Here is a 20673-nt window from a genome sequence, read left to right as displayed (position 1 = left end):
GAAAGTGGCGATAATTTTGCCTTTCTTATATAAGCCTAACATTCCCATAGGTGACTCCATCTGGCCAGCATAGGAGCTTTCCAGATTTGCCGTTTGTTGATGTTAGGTGCTATTGAGTCAGCTCTGACTTGTAACGACCTTATGTACAACAGAATGAATCACTGGCCCATCCTATGCCATCCTCGCAATAGTAGCTATGTGTCTTAGTCATCTAGTGCATGGCTTTAACAAAGAGAAATTTATTCTCTCACTGTCTAGTAGGCTACAAGTCCAAATTCATGGTGTCAGCTCCAGGGGTAGGCTTTTTCTCTTTGTCGGCTCTGGAGGAAGGTCTTCGTGATGTATCAGTCTTTCCTTGGTCTGGGAACATCTCAGCACAGGGACTTCAGGCCCAAAGGACACACTCTGCTCCTGGGGCTGTTTTCTTGGTGGTATGAGGTTCCCAACTCTCTGCTTGGTTCCCTTTCCTTTCTATCTTTTGAGAGCTAAAAGGTGCTGCAGGCCACACCCAGGGAAATTCCCTTTACATTGATCAGGATGTGTCCTGGGTAAGGGTGGTGTTAGAATCCCACCCTAATCCTCCCAACATAAAATTACAATGACAAAATGGAGGACAACGACACATTACTGGGAGTCATGGCCTAACCAAGTTGATACACACATTTTTGGGGGGACATAATTCAATCCATGACAGTATGTTTGAAACCATTGTTGCAGCCACTCTTGTCAGTCCATCTCCTTGAGGATCTCCCTCCTTTTCGCTGGTCCTGTGCTAAGCATGATGTCTTTTTCCAGCATTTGGTCCCTCCTGATGACATGCCTTTTACATAGAGCGCTGTCTTTTTTAGAAGAGCTGATTTCTTTGTCACTCTAGATTCTTAAAGTGTTCATAGATTTCAATCCATTAATAAATTCCACGCGTGAATTTATCCTATATAAATATTTACAAAGAAGGAAGAGCCTCCTATCACTCTGCTGCCAGTGATTTCCTGCTGTTCTGGAATCTCTCCCCTTCCCAGTGTTGCTCCTACATGGCTACACTGCTTCCACTTTTACCATTCCAGCCCGAAGTATATGCACTACCCCACAGTGCGATGAGACCAGGCTACAAAGGACCAGAATATAATTGTAATAGCAAAATCAAAAATTGGCTCATCATTTTGGCTGCTCTTAAAGCCAAGGCCTAACCCTCTTCCTGAACTTCCTAATAAGATGACACATGATACCATGGACTGCCAGAAGAGCAACAAATCTGTCTTGGAAGAGGCACAGACAGAATGTTCCTTAGAAGCGAGGATGGCAAGACTTCATCTAACGTGCTTTGGACACGTTATCAGGAGGGACCAATCCCTGGAGAAGGACATCATGCTTGGTAAAGTAGAAGGCCAACAAAACAGGCAGACCCTCGAAAAGATGGATTGACAGAGTGGCTGCAACAATGGGCCCACACAGTAAAAATTGTGAGGGTGATGCACGATCAGGCAGTGTTTCATTCTGTTGTACACAGAGTCACTGTGAGTAGCAACCAACTCGATGGGCACCTAACCATAACAGCTACAGAGTTATTTCACCCTAGGTTCAGCCTTATTGCTACCACCCAGAATGCAGTAGAGCAAGTTTCCAAATCCCAGAGTCAAGGTTGGGAGCAGAGTCTCCTCCCTTTCCCTCCCTCTCTCCCCCAGGCAATTCCTCTAGGCTAACATGCCCAATCCTCTTCCTTGTTTAAAAAAAAAAACAGTTGCCCTTGAGTCGATTCTGACGCACAGCAAACCTATAGGACAGATAAAACTGCCCTGTAGGGTTTCTAAGGGGCATCTGGTGGATTGGAACTGTTGACCTTTTGTTAGCAGCTGAACTCTTAACTACAGCCCTACCAGGGTTCCTTTGCTGGTTTAGTCTTTCCAAATTCTTTCCATGTGATGGACAATGGCAAGGTCCATTCTTAGGTTGACCAATTATCCCAGTTTTCCCAGAACTGTCACAGTTGCTCTGAGTCAGAATTAACTCCACGGTAGTGTTTTTTGTTTGTTTTTTGGGGGGCAGTGGGGAGGCAGAGGAGGGTGTCACAGTTTTAGCATTGAAAGACCCATGTCCTGGGAAACACTTCAGTCTTGGGCAAACAGGACATTTGGTTACCCTACTTCAGAGAATGCACTATGCTACCTTTAAAGTTATGACTCCACCTGGAGAATGCTATACAATGAACAATCAATACAATAATGACTTATTGAGTATTAACACCAATATTTAGGGCATCAGTGGTACAACCCAGGATGATCTTTACCTCTACCCACTTGGTTTCTTTTTTAAAGTTCTTCCTCCAGTGTGAGGAGTATCCTGTAGGTTTGGGGGTTTCAACTCCTTTTCTCTTATGGACAATATTTCCATCCACACAGACATCTCCATAAGAACAAAACAGTCGGTTGTTGTCACATGGAAGCTTAAATCCACACTTCAAAAGAAACAGTTCTCTAAAGAAAATGTATCTCTAGGAATGCGATTCTGCCTGCAGAATAAGCCGTATTTTCCATGATCTCACAGAACAGTATAGCTCCATAGCTGTCTCAGTTTCTCAAATATCTCCATTTTCCGATGGTCATTTTAGATTTATATTTGCATAACTTTCAGGTGATTTTCCCAAAATAAAAGTCTCTGGCTTTTAAAAAGCAAAAACTTATCATAAACTTGAAATTACAGTTTCTTAGCTTTTATTACTGCAATAAAAGTTCCAAAATAATGTAGTAATTTAGGTCAAATTTGAATCAGGGGTGTAGCTCTAGACATTATGCCCCACAAACCTTTCTAAAAAAGGAAGCTTATCTATAGCATGTATTCTAGGAATTCTGGGAAGACTGCAAAGAAAGGTCTCTTTGCCAGCTCCTCATTTGGCTCCAGAAATGTGGCAGAGACTGCTTGTTTAGCTGTCACTTAGTATCCATGTGCCTTCCACCTTCAGTGGGTAAATGGCTGCCTGGGATAAAGACTACTTCCCAGCTTGCCTTTCATCTAGGTATGGCTATGTAACTAAATCCTGGTGAGTAGATATAAGTGGAAGTGCCTGTGTTACTTTCAAGATGTGTGGTTATGGCTAGGAGACGTGCTTTTCCTTCTGAGCTTCCTGCTTTTTGGAATGTGGTCATGATGGCTGGAGCTTGAGTAGACATCTGGGATCTGAGGTGAAAGCCACTTTTAGCCACTAATAGCAAAGCAATAAGATAAGAAGGAGCCTCGTATCTGACACTGAGACACCATACTTACCCTGGGGTGTGCATCTCTGAATTTCTTTTATACGACAAAGAAATAAACCTCTACCTCCCTTGTTGTTAATTGCTGTCAAATGGATTCCAGCTCAGGGCACCCATGTGTGCAGTGCAGAACTGCTCCACAGGGTTTTCAAGGCTCTGTCCTGTAGAAAGTAGATTTCTAGGCCAATTTTCCAAGGCCCCTCTAAATAGGTTTGAATTGCCAATTTTTTGGCTAGTAATCAAGTGCTTAACTCTTTGTGACACCCAGGAATTCCCTGCCTTCCTTGATTACTCTTATTATTTGTTTATGTGCAAAAAAGACTAATAATAAATAATAGGGTTATAGCTGCCTCTTTCTAAGTGCAGCAATACCTATTACACAGAAAAAGGAAATAACACAAATGTTCAGCAATGGGGAGCATGATCAGTGTATCCCCTCAGTGGACTATTGTGCAACAGTTAAAGAAAAAACTAATAAGTTTTAATAGGGGAGATGATATAATGAAAAATTATAACGTAATTGTATCTCTCCTTGAATTAAACTTCTAAAAATTATATATGGATATTTCCAAGCACTTCATGGGAACATGAACAAATTAAAATTATACATTTTGGAGGCAGACTTTTAAGTTGTTGTTTTTTAAGACTTTCATTAATGCTACTATACTGTTTACTCATTTTAAAAGTCCTCTAAAACAGTGGTAGACAACCAAAGCCCAGTGTCTTGTCCTTATGTATGGCATGTTATGGTTGCTGGTCTCATGTCTATGTGTTATTTTTATGGGTTGTCCCTAAGTATTTTCACAGACTAAAAGAAGAAAGTACAGAAAGTAACAATAAATTGTAAATAAAATTAATGCTGTAAGGATGTGTTCTTTCACTTTAATTAAATTATAAATTATTCAAGGACTGGGACTATCTTATTTTCTTTTTATGCCCTTCCAAGTCTCCTCACTCCTTAGGAGGAGGTAGGGTACTCTGTATTACTGTTCACACTTGGTAATCCATATTTGTAGTGATCCATGTGTTTTACTGAGTTGTACTCAGGATGCACATATAAATCCCTACTTGTGCTGAGCATATTTGGGTACTAAGAGACTTCAGAAACAGGCCATTGTTGTGCATGAAAATGTCAACATACTTTATCATCTGATCCCAGAGACTTTTGATCATTATGTAAGAACCACACCTGTGGTTTTATGGTCCCTGTGCTAAAAAAAACCCCAACCTATGGATTCCAACCCTTTGCCCTCGAGCGGATTCCAACTCATAGGGACCCTATAGGACGGAGTAGAACTGCCCCATAGAGTTTCCCAGGAGCGGCTGGTGGATTCGAACTCCTTAGCAGTCGAGCTCTTAACTACTACGCCACCAGGTGCCAGGTAAATCAGTATCTAGACATGTCGAAGAAAATAAAATGCGGTCCATGGATTGGCTTTCCCCTGATTTAAGGTCAGATGACACACCCGTGGGTTTTCTCAGCTTCTTGCTACGTTTGTGGGACTTTAAGGGCTTTTGTATTTACTTTGTTTCTATCTGGATTCGCATTCTCTTCCTCTCGCCATAAATACATACATATTTTTGGTGAATGTATTACTGGAAAGCCATGTAATCACATAATGTTAGAGCTGGAGAAGATTTCAGGGATCATTCATCTCACTGTTTTGTGAGAAAACTAACGATCAAAAGAGGTGATTTGCTCAATTGGGATAAATATTTTTCTAAGTTCATAAGGTAGTCGAACTGTATAGCTAAACTACAATTAGACTACAAGTGTTACTGCACCATGATTTGATTTTCAACACTCTCAAGAAAAACTCCAGGTGTCTACACAACTTAAACAGCCGGCAACCGACACAGAAAATGGCAGAAGCACAGGTTTAGAATCTGGACTTGTTTATTTATGCCTTGGACGGGAGCCGGACCTTGAAGCCACGGAGCTGTTTTCCGGCGCTCGGCTCTGGTGCCTTGAACGATAGCTCAGGCGCTCCTCCATTAATGTCTGGGCGTTCGTGTGTTCGGTGATCTTTTGCGCCGTCTTCTTGCTTGATGTCTCCTGAGCGGTGGCGGCGCCCGGTCGAGGGCTGAGTTACCCGCGAGGCTCCACACTCGGGCCGCTTTCTTCCGCCGGTCGGTAGAGCGGACCTCTTGCGTCCTTCCTGCCTATTCCTTCCTCCTCTTTGTGGCTCAGCCTGCTCGCCGGGCTGCAAACCGAGCCCCCACTCGCCTTGCAGGTAGGCCCGGGAGGAGCCTGGGAGGCCCGGCCCGGCATCCTTCAGCCACGGGGTTGAGAAGACCTTGGCGCCGGCGGGTGGGCGGGCGGACCCGCGGCCGAGACTCCGCCAGAGGAGGGGCTGTCGGGCTGCGTTCGGGGGCGCGGCCGGAGGGGCGGCAGGGAACTGAAGGAGAAGCCGGAAGGAGGGAGAGATGCTGGGGCAGCCCAGTGTGGTTCGGTAGGGAGGGGATGTTGGGTCTAGGGTGGGTGTCGGCGCCCCCTGTGTCGGGGGAAAATCGCCTTCCAGAATGGTTAAAGATTTGCGCACTTTGACCCTCCTCCCTTTTTCCTTTCCCGCTTCCTAAGGCTCCGGGTGTCATGACTCAATTGCACTGGGGACCCCCTCTGAGTCCGGCCTTTGGAGGGACCCTTGAGTAGGTGGAGGCGTGTGGAACAAGGCCCTCTGGCTCCTCTGAGCGAAGTGTCATTTTCTCGCCTCTTTTTTGGGTAGGGAAACTGAGGCTGAGGTCTGGGACGTGAGTTTTCCCCATATCCCCTGCAGATGTTGAAGGCACTGTAAGTCACTTTTTTGTCATTTACCAGCTCACCTTTTTTCGTTTTACCAGGTACTCCTTTATGCACATAGTGATTTGTCATTTGATTGTCTGTGGTTCCTTCTTCTTAGGAATATAAATTCTGTTACCGGTGACTTCAGAAGTAAAGAGACCATGTGATCTTTTGGCTGGTTTTGCTTTTCAAAGTCTGTGTTATTTTAGCGAGAATAGCAATGACAGTTTCTTTTTGTTTCTTGGTTGATAATTTTGTTTGCTGTCCAGTTTGCTTTCTAGTTGATGCTTTTTTTCTCCTCCTTCCCCTCAGCCGGTTTTTAGTGGAAATCTTTCAACTATGGTGTCCTGACAGGATGGTCAAGATTTTGAAATCAGATGGTTGGCCTTGTGAGGGTTTGCCTTCCGGGAAGTATCCAAAGGAAACCTAAGGAGTCCCTTTTGGAATACTTTTTCGTGTTTTTGATTAGTGGTCAGTGCATATACTAGAGGTAAAAGGCTGTGTGCAGGAATCATGCAAATATTGAGGTATTTAAATTGAAGGTTAACATTCTGGGAACTCTGTTATGTTTCTCTCCAAACTTGGGAAATTTGGGGAGTTACTTATTCTTACTCGTTTTATTTTCATTGAATTTGGTGTTATGATCCTAATTTGTGTAACTTTTTGTTGAAAAAAATAATCAGCGTAGAGGTCAAGCTAGGTCGGATAAGTTCTCATAGTATGTAGAATCATTGGGAGAAGCCTTTTAAGGGAGAACTGATTAAATCCCTGGTGCTTGGATGGAAAATATACAAGTCTCTGACCCAGCACAATTTTAGCATTCTCGTGTGAGCGTTGGAAAGATTTTTTTTTTCCCCTCTAATTTTTTTGTGGGGTCAGCAAGATTTAAATGAAAGGCCTTTGATCGCGAGTGCTTTTCTAGTCACCAGGATCTCAGTGCTTACTGAAAAGGATTAATGAAGAGCCACCAGACTATACGGAGAATCTAGATTGGGAAGTTAGGTTAAGAATGTGTATTCGTTGAAGAAGAAGGCTTTATGGTAGAAGAGAAATTATATCAGAGGAGAGAACTTAGAGAAGGAAGCGATATTGTCCATTAATCTTTGGTAGGTTCTGGACAGAATTTAGAGTTACGTGTAGTATCTTAGTGGTATCTTATAAGTGCTAAATAATAATAATAAAAAACAAACAACCAAACCCAGTGCCGTCGAGTCGATTCTGACTCATAGCGACTCTATAGAAAGAGTAGAACTGCCCCATAGAGTTTCCAAGGAGCACCTGGCGGATTCAAACTGCCAACCCTTTGGTTAGCAGCTGTAGCACTTAACGACTACGCCACCAGGGCTTCTAAGTGCTAAATAAAGTAAGTGGAAATTGCTGTGAGTGTCGGGAAGAAATATTAGCAACGTTTTATGTTTCTGTAAAAAGTACTTGAAGATGAATTGAGGAAGATAAGAAATTTGGTGGTAGGGCTTATGGGGTAGAGTTTATCAGCGTCTTGCCCCCTTCTCTGCTTTAGGATAGAAATTCACTCCACTTTTAACTTACTTGATCAAATCTTGTTTTGTTCTGTCAGTGTCAGAGTGGGCTGTCTTGTGGGATTTCCTTTCCGAAATGTACAGGTTCAGAATGTGATTGAATTATTCTTTTAGCAAGACAGTTCTTGGGGATTCTTAAAGGTGCTGGTTTCTTTGAATATCCTGTAGAATTTGGCCTGGAATGGAATTATGTATATCACTTGAAAAAGATAAGTTATGTGTATTACTTGAAAATTATTATTTTTATTAACAGAATAACAACTTACACTTTTATACTGTATGATTTTCAAAATATTTTCAATATGTGTTAGGAAACTTAAGAAACTTATTTTTTTGACCATATTCCTTTATGCTGCTTATTAATTATGCTGCTTATTAATGTTGAACCAAAACATTTATGGTGTTTGAGGATCCTCGTGAATGTTGACAGATTATGTTGACTATTTGTCTCACTCCTCCCATAATATGATAAAGTCTTTGCTTCTCTTAAAGGAATTGGAGAAAAAGTTTTGTCGTCGGCACACCAAGGTCTCTTTTTCCAAGATGTGCCTCAGCCTCAATAGAGTTATTTTGGAATGGGATGCAGATTTTTTTTTTTTTTTGCTCAGTGGTTTGGTTTATAAAAACAAAAAATCTGAAGTTCCTTTAATCATAGTCATTCTTGTTTCTTTCTCCAGTTGTTCCTTATAAACCCAAAGAGAACTTTCTGTTTCTTGTCATAATTTGTTTGTATAAAAGTTACAACCTGTCTTGTGGTTTGGGGGTAATTTGTATTTTATCTTTTCAAATTCCTCCCTCCTAAATTAATTAAATCTATTTTCTTTTCTTATAGCTAAAATTAGTTACTGATAAAAGATAAAATGTTTGTAATCAGTTATTGTCGACGTATTTATGAGTCCAGTAGTATGTGGCAGCCTGCCAGTGTGATGTGGTCAAGAGAAAATAGATTAAGGAATCAGGAGACCTGGATTTAAATCCTAGGCTTACCAGTTTACTAGCTAAGAAATCTCGTGCAGATTACTTAAGGAGGAGGCTGTAGAGAAGGTTACCGTCCTTCCTGAGCATTTACTGTGTCATGCTCTTTATGTGTGTTATTCCATTTAATACTTGTAACAGCCCCTTGGGATAGATATTATTCTCTCCTTGGATACTGAAGCTCAGAGAGGGTACATAATTTGACTAAGATCACATAGCAGATACCTAGCAGGACAGGGAATTGAATTCAAGGCTGGTGAACTTCACTGTACTCTGATGCTTATTTTGAGTCATAGGAAAGGTAATACTTATGTCATAATTACTTGTTGAAAAAAAGTACACAAAACTGCTTTAAAGAGATAAAGTGCTGTTCAAATGTTAACTTCTGTGCTCTCTTACAGCAGCAATTAGCAGATGTCATCTGGGTCTTTTGGCAACTTGCTGTTTTCAAGGCAGCATTAAGCCAGACCATTATGGAGGATAACAAAACCAAACCTGTTGCTGCCATGTCGATTTTGACTCATGGCAACCCTATAGGACAGAGTAGAACTGCCCCATAGGGTTTCCAGGGAGCGGCTGGTGGATTAGAACTGCTGTTCTTTAGGTTAGCAGCTAAGCTCTTAACCGTTACACCACCAGGGCTCCATCATGGAGGACAGAGGTGAATAAATGTTAAACCAGCACTGGAGGGGCCTGCTAATGTATGTGTGGAAAGGAGTAAAGTGCTTAGAAGTGCTAGTGAAAGAGAAGTGGTTTTAGGTGCTACATGTTTAGATGGGGTGAGACTAAGGATGTTTACCCCCTTTTTTCCAGTTAGTCTTGGTTTATGTATCTTTAGATTAACCTGCTCTAGTGTACTGAGGGAGTCCCTGAGTGGCACAAATGGTTAAGTGCTCAGCAAGTGACTGAAAGGTTGGCCATGCAAATGCACTTAGAGGTGCCTCCGTAGAAAGGCCTGGTCATCTGTTTTCAAAAGGTGGTGGTGGTTGCGTGCTATCGAGTGAATTCCAAAGCATAGTGACCCTATGGTGATTCTCTAGGACAGGGTAGAACTGTCCCATGGGGTTTCCAAGGAGTGGCTGGTGGATTCGAACTGCCAACCTTTTTATTACTGGAACTATTAATCACTTCACCACCAGGGCTTCTCCAAAAGGTTACAGCCCTGAAAACCCTATGAAGTGCAGTTCTACTCTGATACACATGGGGCAGCCACCTCAAATTTAACCCAATGGCAACTGTATTTTTTTTTTAGTGTACTTTGTATCTTTTCTGACTTGTTCTCTGTCTCTTGCTTTGTTTTTAGAGTTGATAGTTTCCACTTCTGGACCCAGACTTTTTCCTTTCTTTATTGTGTATTGTTCTTATACTGTGTTTTTTTCTGAGTTATGAAATACTTCTGTCAGATCTTTTGAAACTATTTCTTGATTGTGAGTCTGTGTTTCAGTGCTTGCTTTCTCAGACTTAATTCATCTAGCAGATATTTATTGAATACTCATTAGATGCTGGAATACAGAGGTAGCCATGATGGTTCATGCCCTCATTAAGTTTATTCCAGTGGGGAGCATACTTGACCAGGTTATCTGATAAATAATAAAATTTAGGCTGAAATAAGTGAACTGAAAGAAGCAGACAAGAGCTGACAGAGAGGAATGAAAGAGCAAGAAGGGTCCGTGGTGTGCCCTGGGCTTGGGGTCCACCTAAAAAGTTGAAATCACGGCCTACCATGATTCAGGAAATTAAAGCTCTGCTGCTGCTATCATAATGGAAGCCTTCATTCAGATCGCTGCATATAGTATTGGCCTGTCACTTAATGTATGATGGCACTGGGTTTAGCATAGTAAAGGGTAACTATCCAGTGTGCTCGACTAGTGAGTTTAATGTTTTACCTCTAATGTGACCTGAATTGAATTAGTTCTCCTTTATTATTTTTTCCAAATTAACTATTCTTTGAAAGTTGAGTTCAGTGAGTTTGAATGTTGGATACCTGCTTTCAGGTGAATTTGTAGCAAGCAGTAAACCAAAGTATTTAGCCATAAAAAAGAGATAGGCAGGAGAACTGTTGAAATTGAGAGGCAAATGTAGGCTGTCAACTTGAGCGTGTGTATAGCGATACCTACGGTCTTGTTTGGTGCCTTTCTTCCACGAAAGGCAAAATATTTTGCAAACATTTTTTTTTTACTACTGCTTATCAGAATTCTGTTTCTGTCTGTAGAATGAACTGAGGCAGATTTTACATTTCATGACTCATCATTTATTTCTGCTTCCCATGAACCAAAATTGCTGTCTTTTACAATTGATGAAATGAAGCATCTGAAATTTTGCTCAGTTGGAGGGGAGATTAATATGCAGGTGTTTTGGGGAGCAAATTGGAGTATTTCAGTCTAGGTGATAGGGGAAAACATGGCAGAAGAACATGACTTCCCAAGCTCTTAAGTAACAATATAGTGTACTGACTCTGGATCCAAGCAGCCTGGTTTCCTAATGCCAGATATACCACTTACTGGCTCATACTTAACCTCTCTATGCTTCTCCTCATCTGTAGAATGTCATACAATTGTGATAAGAATTAAATAACTTAATGTGAAGTTTTAGAACAGCATATAGGTCTATATATATGCTGGCTTTAATTATCAATATTATAACGACAGATTATATAGGTTCTTCAAAAGGAGAACAAATAATAGAAATGCAGTCATGTGTTGCTTAACATCCACAGTGAAACAGGATGTTATGTGATTTAGATGTTACGTGAACACCATATTATATACAAGCAGTCCCCAGATTATGAACGAGTTCTGTTCCTAAATCTGTTTTTAAGTCTAATTTGTATGTGAGTTGGAACAGCTAGGTGAAGTTCATATCTAATGTCAGTCAAATGTTTATCTGAAAACCAAAAAAACTAAAAACCAAACCTTTTGCTGTCAAGTTGATTCCAGCTCATAGCGACCTTAGTATATAGCATATGGTGTACCTTTGTATGCATAAAAAACATTAAAGAAACTCTTCCAGATACACCCAAATGTCTTTAACATAATAACATAGTAGTAGTAGTAATAATGATAATGGGACTGTGGACGTATATGTGGTCAGATGCTGCCTGAACAGATGTTATGAGGTGCATGACTGTACTTGGATTGAAGCTTGGTGCTTTTGAGAAAACTAGAAAAAGGAATAGGTAGGTAAAGCAGCACGCTTACCCCACCTTCCCCTCAGTGCCCTTCAAATCAAGTAGAAGGATGAGTCTTTACTGACAAGGAGAAACCTAGAAAGCAACAATGTCTGAAAGAGTTCTAAATACAAGGTAAATGACAGATTTTCAAAACTTTTGTAATATATGTAGCAAAACAGGCCAGGGCTGTTTTAGAAACAGAAGAACATTTCTTTGGAAAACAGGTAGAAATGTCTACATTAGCATCTGATTTCTACCATTTATTTGAACTGTGGTTGGTGCTTGAAGGATTTAGAAGAAGTTGATTAAACGAATGAAAATGAATAATATTTAGAGAAAAGCTCAAAGATACCAAGTCACCTTAGGTAAACCTCTGGAAGAGTGAACGTATTTTCCAAGAATCCAGTAGAGTTAGATGCTTATAAATTGTGGGTTGCTTCAGTCTTTGCCTTAACTACCTGTTTACATTTTTCTTTCTAAACTTCCTTAATATTCTTGCTCTGTCATTTTAAAAATCATCTATCTAATGATTATAACAACAAAAAAAAAAAACCCAAGCCTATTGCTGTTGATTCTGACTCATAGCAACCCTATAGGACAGAGTAGAACTGCCCCATAGGGTTTCCAAGGAGCGCCTGGTAGATTTGAACTGCTCACCTTTAGGTTAGCAGCCGTAGCTCTTAACCACTATGCCACCAGGGTTTCCATCTAATGATTATAGCAGAGTCTTATTTTTCATTCATTCAGTATATGTTTATTGAATGTTTACCTCTGTGGTAGGTGGTGAGGATACCAGATAGCTAATCAGAACCAGTGCCTACTGAGTGCTTATTAGGTGCTAGGTATTGTACTAAGTGCCTTGATTCATTTTTATAGCACACTTATGATGTAACCTGTTACTGTTGATTCGATACTCATACCTTATGATGTAGGTATTTTTAATTTCCCCATTTTATAGATGTCAAATTTGTGGCACAGAGAGGTTAAGCAATTTGCCCAAGGTCATACAGCTGGTAAGTGGCAGACTAGGATTTGAATCCAAGAATTCTATCACCATAATCCCTTTCTCTTAACTGCTAAATTATACTGATTCTAAAGTACTTTAAACAATTCTAAAACCCATTGCGGTTGAGTCGCTCCTGACTCATAGTGACCCTATATGACAGAGTAGAACTGCCCCACAGGGTTTCCAAGGTTATAAATCTTTACAGAAGCAGACTGCCAGATCTTTCTCCTGCAGAGTGGCTGCCGGTAGATTAAAACTGCCAACTTTTTGGTAGCAGCCACTGCACCTTCAGGACTCTCTTAAACAGTTCTAGACTCCCTAAACTACTGCTGTTATACTAAGACTAGAGTGGAAAAAAATAGACATTGTCCATCCCCTGATAGAGATTACAGTTCAGAGGAGACAGAGATAGTAAACAAATAATTATGCCACTGAATGTGTATTTGCAAAGTGTGTTAAGCCATATGAAGGAAAAGTAAAAAAGAGATTATGGTAGGGGAACCTGGATTGGATTGGGGCTTCAGGGAGAATTTCTCTGAAGAAGTGATATTTAAGCAAAGACTAGAAGGATGAAAGGGGAAGGCATGTATGAAAGCCCTGGGGGTGGAAAAGAACTTGGCGCATTTAAGAAAATGAAAGAAGAATGGTATTGGTGGCATATAGTGATAAGTGAGGGAGGGAGGGTTTTTATCCTAAGTATAATTGGAAGCCTTTGAAGGTTTTAAGCATGTGTGTCATGATCTACTGTATGATTTTGTAAGATTACCGTGGCTTCATTGTGGGGAATGGCTTGGAAAAAGAACTGGGGGAGGTCTAGTTAGAAGGCCATATAGTAGTCCAGGCAAGAGATGATGACGATTGGATTAGGCTGTAGGCAGTGGAAATGGAAAGAAGTAGAAAGATTCAGTAAATATTTTAGAGTTAGTGCAGGTGAGACTTAATGATGGATTGGATGTATAGGAAGAGGGAGGTGTCAAGCATGATTCCCAGATTTCTGGCATGAGTATTTGGGTAGATGAAGGTGCTGTTTTTGAAATGGAAACATTGGAGGAGGAGCAGATTTTTAAAAAAAAATTTTATTGTGCGTTAAATGAAAGTTTACAAACCAAGTCAGCCTCTCATACAAAAATTTATATACACCTTGCTATATACTCCTAGTTGCTTTTCTCCTAATGAGACAGCACACTCCTTCTCTCACCCTGTTTTTCCGTGTCCATTCAGCCAGCTTCTGTGTCCCTCTAGGAGCAGATTTTGACTGGAGTTGGGGAATGGAATGAAGACCTCAGTTTTAATCATGCTAAAATATGCTTGTTGTAAACATGTAAGTAGAGAATCAAGTAAGCTGTTGGATATGCAGGGTAATGCTTAAAAGTGGCACTTGAAGTATAAATCTGGTTGCTGTTGGTATATAAATAGTATTTATAGTCAAAGAAAATGATTGAGATTACCTAGAGAAAAAGTAAAGAGTAGGAGGAAAAGAATGCTCAGGACCAAGCCCTAAGGAATGAATTTAATAGAAAATCCAGGAAGAAAGTGTTATTACAGAAATCGAGAGAGGAAAATGTTTCAAGAAGGTGGTGATCAACTGTATTTTGTTGGATGTAGCAACATAGAGGTCATTGATCATAGCAAGAGTAGTGTTGGAGGAATGTAGAGGCAGAAGCCAGATTGAAGTAGGTTTAAGGAATGGGAAGGGAAGAAGTAGAGATGGTCTGTATATTTTAATTATTAGCATGTCTTTCTCTCCATAAGAAGTAATAGGCACAAGACAGTAAGGTTTGTGATGATAGGAACCATACTTTTTCATCTTGGTGTCCTTGGTTGCTTGGCCTTGATGTCATGTCAGAAGGTTGTACTAAAGGGGAAAGGGGCGAAGAATTGACGATATTTGCAAGATAGTGAGAGTAATGACTCTCATGGTCATTATATGTTGACCTTAAACCAAACTCGTTGCTGTGGAGTTGGTACTGACTCATAGTGACCGTGTAGGACAGAGTAGAACTGCCCAGTAGAGTTTCCAAGGCTGCAATCTTTACAGAAGGAGACTGCCACATCTTTCTCCCATGGAGCAGCTGGTGGATTCGAACTGCTCACCTTTTGATTAGCAGCCAAGCGTTCAACCACTGTGCCACCAGGGCTCCTTACATGTTGGCCTTGTAAGTCATCTTATTCTTAGGCTTATGTACTTTTTATATACTTTTAAACTTCTGTATTGTAATCTTTTCTGTTTTTACCTCCCTGCCTTTAATAGGTTTTTGTATTTTCGTATTACAGGCTTTTAAACTTTATTCCACATCTTTCTTTTTTCTTATTGCTTTCCTGTGGTCTTTGTTACTATAGTTAATTAGTTGGAGTGCTTTCTTGTTTACTTTATCTTTTTATTCATTCATTCATTTTTTGGCTCTTATTTCCACATAGTATGCTGTATAATTGTGATGAAGGTCTAGACTTTAGTTTCTATTTTCTTTGCCATTTACCTGCTCTTTACCCAGGGTCTAATTAGATATGTTGAGATCGTATTAAATGTTTTGGCTGCCATCCTACCTAGAATTTTATACCATGACTTTCCTGGGAAGCACTAAGCATTTTATGGACATTGCCCCTATTAGTTCTCCTAACATTCTGGTTTTATTATTTGCATATTACTAATGGGATAATTGAAGCACAGCAGCTGAATGTTTTTTACTTCCCATCATCTTCAGTGCAAGTCAGTGATGAAACTGGAAATTTCGGACTCTTAATCATGGTCTTTGTCTAAGGTGACCCATTTAAAGCCGTATTGCTTTTCCATGAAGCTGTTTGAAATAGGCTGCCATATTTTATAATCTCTTGAAGGGATATTGTTCAGGTAGTATTAAGCAGGTGTTTTCTTTCCACAGAGGACGTGACAAGAGGGAATATGTTTTAATTGCAGGAGAAGGAAAATAGATTTCATATTAGAAAGAACTTCTTGACTACAAGCTTTTGGAATGTTACCGAGGAAGGTTGTGTAATGTCTTCCCCAGAAACTGCGTTACTGTCTTCCTGGAATGATTTAGGTGTCAGTTTATTTAGAAATGAGGGAGATGACCAAGGTGACTTGCTGAGGTCCCTGGTAATTCCAGGACATAATTGTTGTATGCTTAATCAAAATAGCATCTCCAGCATCTTAATTGTTGTATTTTCATTTTCTCATGAAGAAATAATCAATGTAGAATAGGTAAGTTGTTCAGGTCTCCCAGTGAAATATAAGATTAGCATTCTAAATCATCTTGGCTCCGATGCCTTTGTTGAATGCTTAGGGACTTGTTCCTTGCCTTAAGCAAATCTTTTCTTGGCTGTATGATACAGCAGTGTTATGATTCTCCCTAAGCCGTAAGGATCAAAGCCAACATCTGCAGCTTCCATAGAGTGTGTGATTTGAGAGTTGTTGGCTGGGTTTAGATTGGGACTAAGAATCTCTTTCCTACAAAGATTGCTTTGGTCTCAGGTTACACATGTAGAAGAAATGAGAACACATGATCAATAACAGATTAAGGTAATGGATTCTTAATGACTAGTTTAGGCAGGGGCCAGGTTAAAATTGCTTAGGTGAAGGAGCACATGACATAGATATATTTTTGGTTTGTGGTACCTAGAGGAATAGAAGCCCAGAAGATGGGCAGATGAACATTAAATTATTTTGGTATAGGGCATGAACATAAAAATACTCATTAAATGCAATATTAAGTTGCCAGCTTAAATGCTCAGCTCAGGAAATGCCAAAGTTAGGGCACTCAGAACAACATTAACTCATCCATTTCACATTTAGTGTCTACATTAAAGTATCTCAAAGGAATCTCTTGTCTATCATCAGAATCTCACTTGGGGTTGTTAGGTCATTGACTCATTGGAAGGCCAAGCTGGAAAGGGGGTTTTCTATTGGTACCTTTACTGAAAGCTTTATTAAGTTTATTTATTTTAGTTGAATTTTGGGAGCATTTACTCATTTGTTCATTTCTCTGCCACTGAGAATATCATCAAATATATTTATTGAGCTTTATTGAATTGGCAACAGCTGTTACCACTGTAGGATAAAATAGAGGGGAGCCAACTTTTCAATGCCTACCATGTGCCAAGAATTTTATATTTGTTCTTGCATTTATTAGTCGTAACAAACCTGCAGAATAAATGGTGGTATCTCTGTTGTATAGGGCAAGAAAAAGTGAGAATCATTGTTTCTTGCCAGAGGTTATATAGCGGGTGAATGGCAGAACTGAGATGGAGAAGGCAAAATCTTCTGGGTTTTTTTTTTTTTTTTTTTTTAACTTTTATTGTGCTTTAAGTGGAAGTTTACAAATCAAATCAGTCTCTCACACAAAAACTTACGTACACCTTGCTACATACTCCCAATTGCTCTCCCCCTAATGAGACAGCTTGCTGCCTCGCTCTACTCTCTCTTTTGTGTCCATTTTGCCAGCCTCTAACCCCCTCTACCCTCTCATCTCCCCTCCATGTAGGAGTCTCAAGTGTCCACCTGATTCAAGAAGCTCACTCCTCACCAGCATCCCTCTCCAACCCATTGTCCAGTCCAATCCATGCCTGAAGACTTGACTTTGGGAATGGTTCCTGTCCTGGGCCAACAGAAGGTCTGGGGGCCATGACCACTGGGGTCCTTTTAGTCTCAGTCAGACCATGAAGTCAGGTCTTGTGAGAATTTGGGGTCTGCATCCCACTGCTCTCCTGCTCCCTCAGAGGTTCTCTGTAGTGTTTCCTGTCAGGGCAATCATTGGTTGTAGCTGGGCACCATGTAGTTCTTCTGGTAAAATCTTCTGTTTTAAGCCAGTGTTTTCCACTGTGTTCCTTGGAGGTCTCTAAGGGGTGGCTATGAGAGTGAGGAGGAGTTTTGATTCACCCACTCTGCTTAAACCAGAGCAGCCCTACTTTTGTTTTGTATTTTGGTGTTTTCGTATAAGACTTCATTTGGAAAAAGGATTCTGCTGCTTTAAAAAAGCAAACAAATCTGGGAAACCAGTCATCTGAGGAATAGTGAAAGAAAGTTAGTTAAACCAACCTAACGATGGAAAGAATGGCCAAATCACATGACTGCTGGTTAGGAAATTGTGTCGACCTTTGAAGTGACAATGTCACAGCCAGACATGGAGTACAGTTATTCTGTCTTTAGGCAGTGTGGTGTATTGGACAAAGAGTACGTCCTCTAAATTTGAATCCTAGCCCAGCCCCTGGGTAGCTGTGGGTTTTGAGGGCACTTCATTCTCTAAGCCTGGTGCTCAAAAATGTGAAAAGGGGAATTTTACATTTACATTTTAAAAGTGGCTGTAAGGTTCAGAAATCGCATGTAAAGTGACTGGCTCATAGTAGATACTGCCAAAACACTAGTTATTGCTAACAATGATCATGTTGTTGGTGGCAACTTTTTTAGGGTATGTTGACATTCCCCTCCCAGTGGCCTGAAAAGCTTCTGCCATAGCAAGAATAGGCAGTCCATTACCTACTCTATGTACCTCGTAGTGGGTGTTTAACATGTTTGTTTTTGATTAATTTAGTCTCAGAATTGCTGTGACTATTCATGGATGCATCTGTCATTGATGAAATGAGAAAACTTGAACTTTCTTAAGTTTGTTATCATTGGACTTGAAGGAAGCAGCACTGGCAAGGAACTCCATACAGCAAATTGAGAGACGTGGGTTCTTATGTGACCTTAGTGAGTCTTGTAACAGTAGACGAATCAACTTAACTTTTCTAGATCTTACGTTCAAAATGATGTCTAAATTACTTTTAACTCTGTATGTCTATAATTTGGCCAAAAAATTAAAGATGCTTTCATTGTCAGAATTTCCAAAAATTACAGCATTGTTTTTAGGGAAGGAGCTTTGTGCTGACTCGAGCTGGCGAGTTTCAGTTTATACTTAATTGAATAACGTCCAGCGCAGTGTTTCGTATAGAAGAACATTGAGGATCTTTTGCTCAAGGATCAAGAAGGGGGAAGTATGTGGCTTGTAGAATATCAGGGGAGACTTGGTGACGCAATGGTTAAAGCACTTGGCTGCATAACTGAGTGGTTGGCGGTTCAAACTCACCAGCCGCTTGCTCCACAGGAGAAGGATGTAGCAGTCTGCCTCTGTGAAGATTTACAGCTTTGGAAGCCCAATGGGCAGTTCTGCTCTGTCCTGTAGGGTCGCTATGAGTTGGAATCTACTCGATGGCAAATTTTTTTTTTTTTTTGCATGTAGAACGTCAGAAGTCAAACTAGAACGGTTGAATTGGAAGGAAGCTAATGTGAGAGATTATTGCTTGTTTTTGGGAGGCTATCTGGATTCTTTGTACTTCCTTGAGGGTAACACTTGTCACATTTCAGTACAGTGGCTACGGTATATTGCAATTGTCTCCCCTTAGACTGAAAGCTCTTTAAGATTAGAGACCTCTTCTGTTTCCCCCCCCCCCCCACTTTTTTGTCCCTGTCTCCTACAATATGGCTTGACGCATTATATACCCACAGCCGTTGAGCCGATTCTGACTTATATGGTGGTGTTATGTGCTGTCGAGTCGGTTTTGATTCATAGCAACCCTGTAGGACAGAGTAGAGCCATCCCATGGGATTTCTAAGGCTGTAAATCTTTACAGAAGCAAACTGCCACATCTTTCTCCCGTGGAGCGGCTGGTGGGTTTGAACCACCTTTTGGTTAGCAGCTGGGACTTTAACCACTGTGCCACCAGCCTCAAAATACGCAAAATGAAAAAAAAAGATGAACCAAAATCAGCAGATGCATTTAGAAAATAGCATGTGCCTAAATTTACTTAAGTTTATTGAATTCCGTCTGTTGGTATGTGATAATATAGACAAATCTGATAAAGTGAAAAAAAAACACCAGTTTTGTAGCTTTGAATCAGAACTTTACCACTTACCTGCACTTCTGTCTTGGGCAGTTAATTCACATTGAGTTAGGTTTTGTCTATAAAATGGGAGTGAGGTGGGAGGGAACTTTACAGGTAGGATATAGAAAGCATTAACACCTAATAGTGATAGTAGCTGTTACTACAAATGGATGGGAGTTTAAATTATCAGCAGTGTTTTTCTGCCTGAAAGAGGAATGTATTTTCAGAAAAGCCTGTTTGATATGGCATGAGTACACGGGAGAATTATTCCCCCTTGCAGTTTTCTGCTGAAAAGAAATCATTTAGCACTTCTTCCTCTGGGCCCACAGTTAGTTCCATGGAGGGGTTGGGGGATCCTAGAGTAGCTGCTTGAACACCTTGTGTTTTTGCAGATCTCTTTTCTTTTATGTTTTTGCCGATTTCTTTAGAATGCTACTTCTATATTGCACACTCTCTTTTACTCTCACTGAATATGGCTGACTCAGCTACCCTGTGTTAGCACAGAAAATATCCGCCTGGTTTCCTCTAATCAGGAAATATTCTATACCTTGCTTGGCATTTAAAAAAATTACTTTGTAGCTCTCTGTGATATAATGATAGATGAAAAAGATAGGTTGCAGGGTAATATGTGGTATATATTAATGAGTTGTGAAACAAAACCCAGAAACTATTAGGTGTATATACATGTTTGTATGAGCAGTGAGTTCATATGTTTATCTCAAGAGGGTAGGACTGGGAGAGTGTGGGAGGGAGATTATCCACAGACTGCTATTGTTTTACTGTTAAAAGGAACATGTGTTATCTTTTTTTTTCTTTTAATTAAACTGTTTTGAGGTAATTATAGACTCACGTGCAGTTGCAAGAGATGGAGATCCCTGTACTCTCTACCCAGTTTCCCCCAGTGGTACCAGTACCAGTTGCCACGGAGACAACTCTGACTCATGGCAACCCCCGTATGTGCCAGAGTAGAGCTATTCTGCATAGGGTTTTCTTTTGTTTCTTCTTTTTTTGTTTTAGAATTTTATTGATTTTGTTGTTGTTGTTCACAATATACACAGCAAAACATACACCAATTCACCAGTTTCTGCCTGTACCATTTAGTG

The 20673-nt window shown here is 40.4% G+C and overlaps 1 protein-coding gene across 8 annotated transcripts in view; it reads left to right on the top strand.

Annotated features, from left to right (window-relative positions):
* The first annotated feature begins 5264 nt into the window (after positions 1–5264).
* The window catches only part of AMBRA1 (autophagy and beclin 1 regulator 1), a 179721-nt gene continuing 164312 nt past the window's right edge, over positions 5265–20673 (top strand). For all 8 annotated transcript variants that reach the window (XM_049891021.1, XM_049891016.1, XM_049891017.1 and 5 more), the window contains exon 1: positions 5265–5479. The gene's annotated coding sequence lies outside the window, so the exon portion shown is untranslated. The remainder of the gene's footprint in view (positions 5480–20673) is intronic.

Source organism: Elephas maximus, chromosome 7 (assembly GCF_024166365.1).
Source record: "Elephas maximus indicus isolate mEleMax1 chromosome 7, mEleMax1 primary haplotype, whole genome shotgun sequence".
Lineage (NCBI taxonomy): Eukaryota > Metazoa > Chordata > Mammalia > Proboscidea > Elephantidae > Elephas > Elephas maximus.
This window is presented reverse-complemented; position numbering and strand designations above follow the sequence as displayed.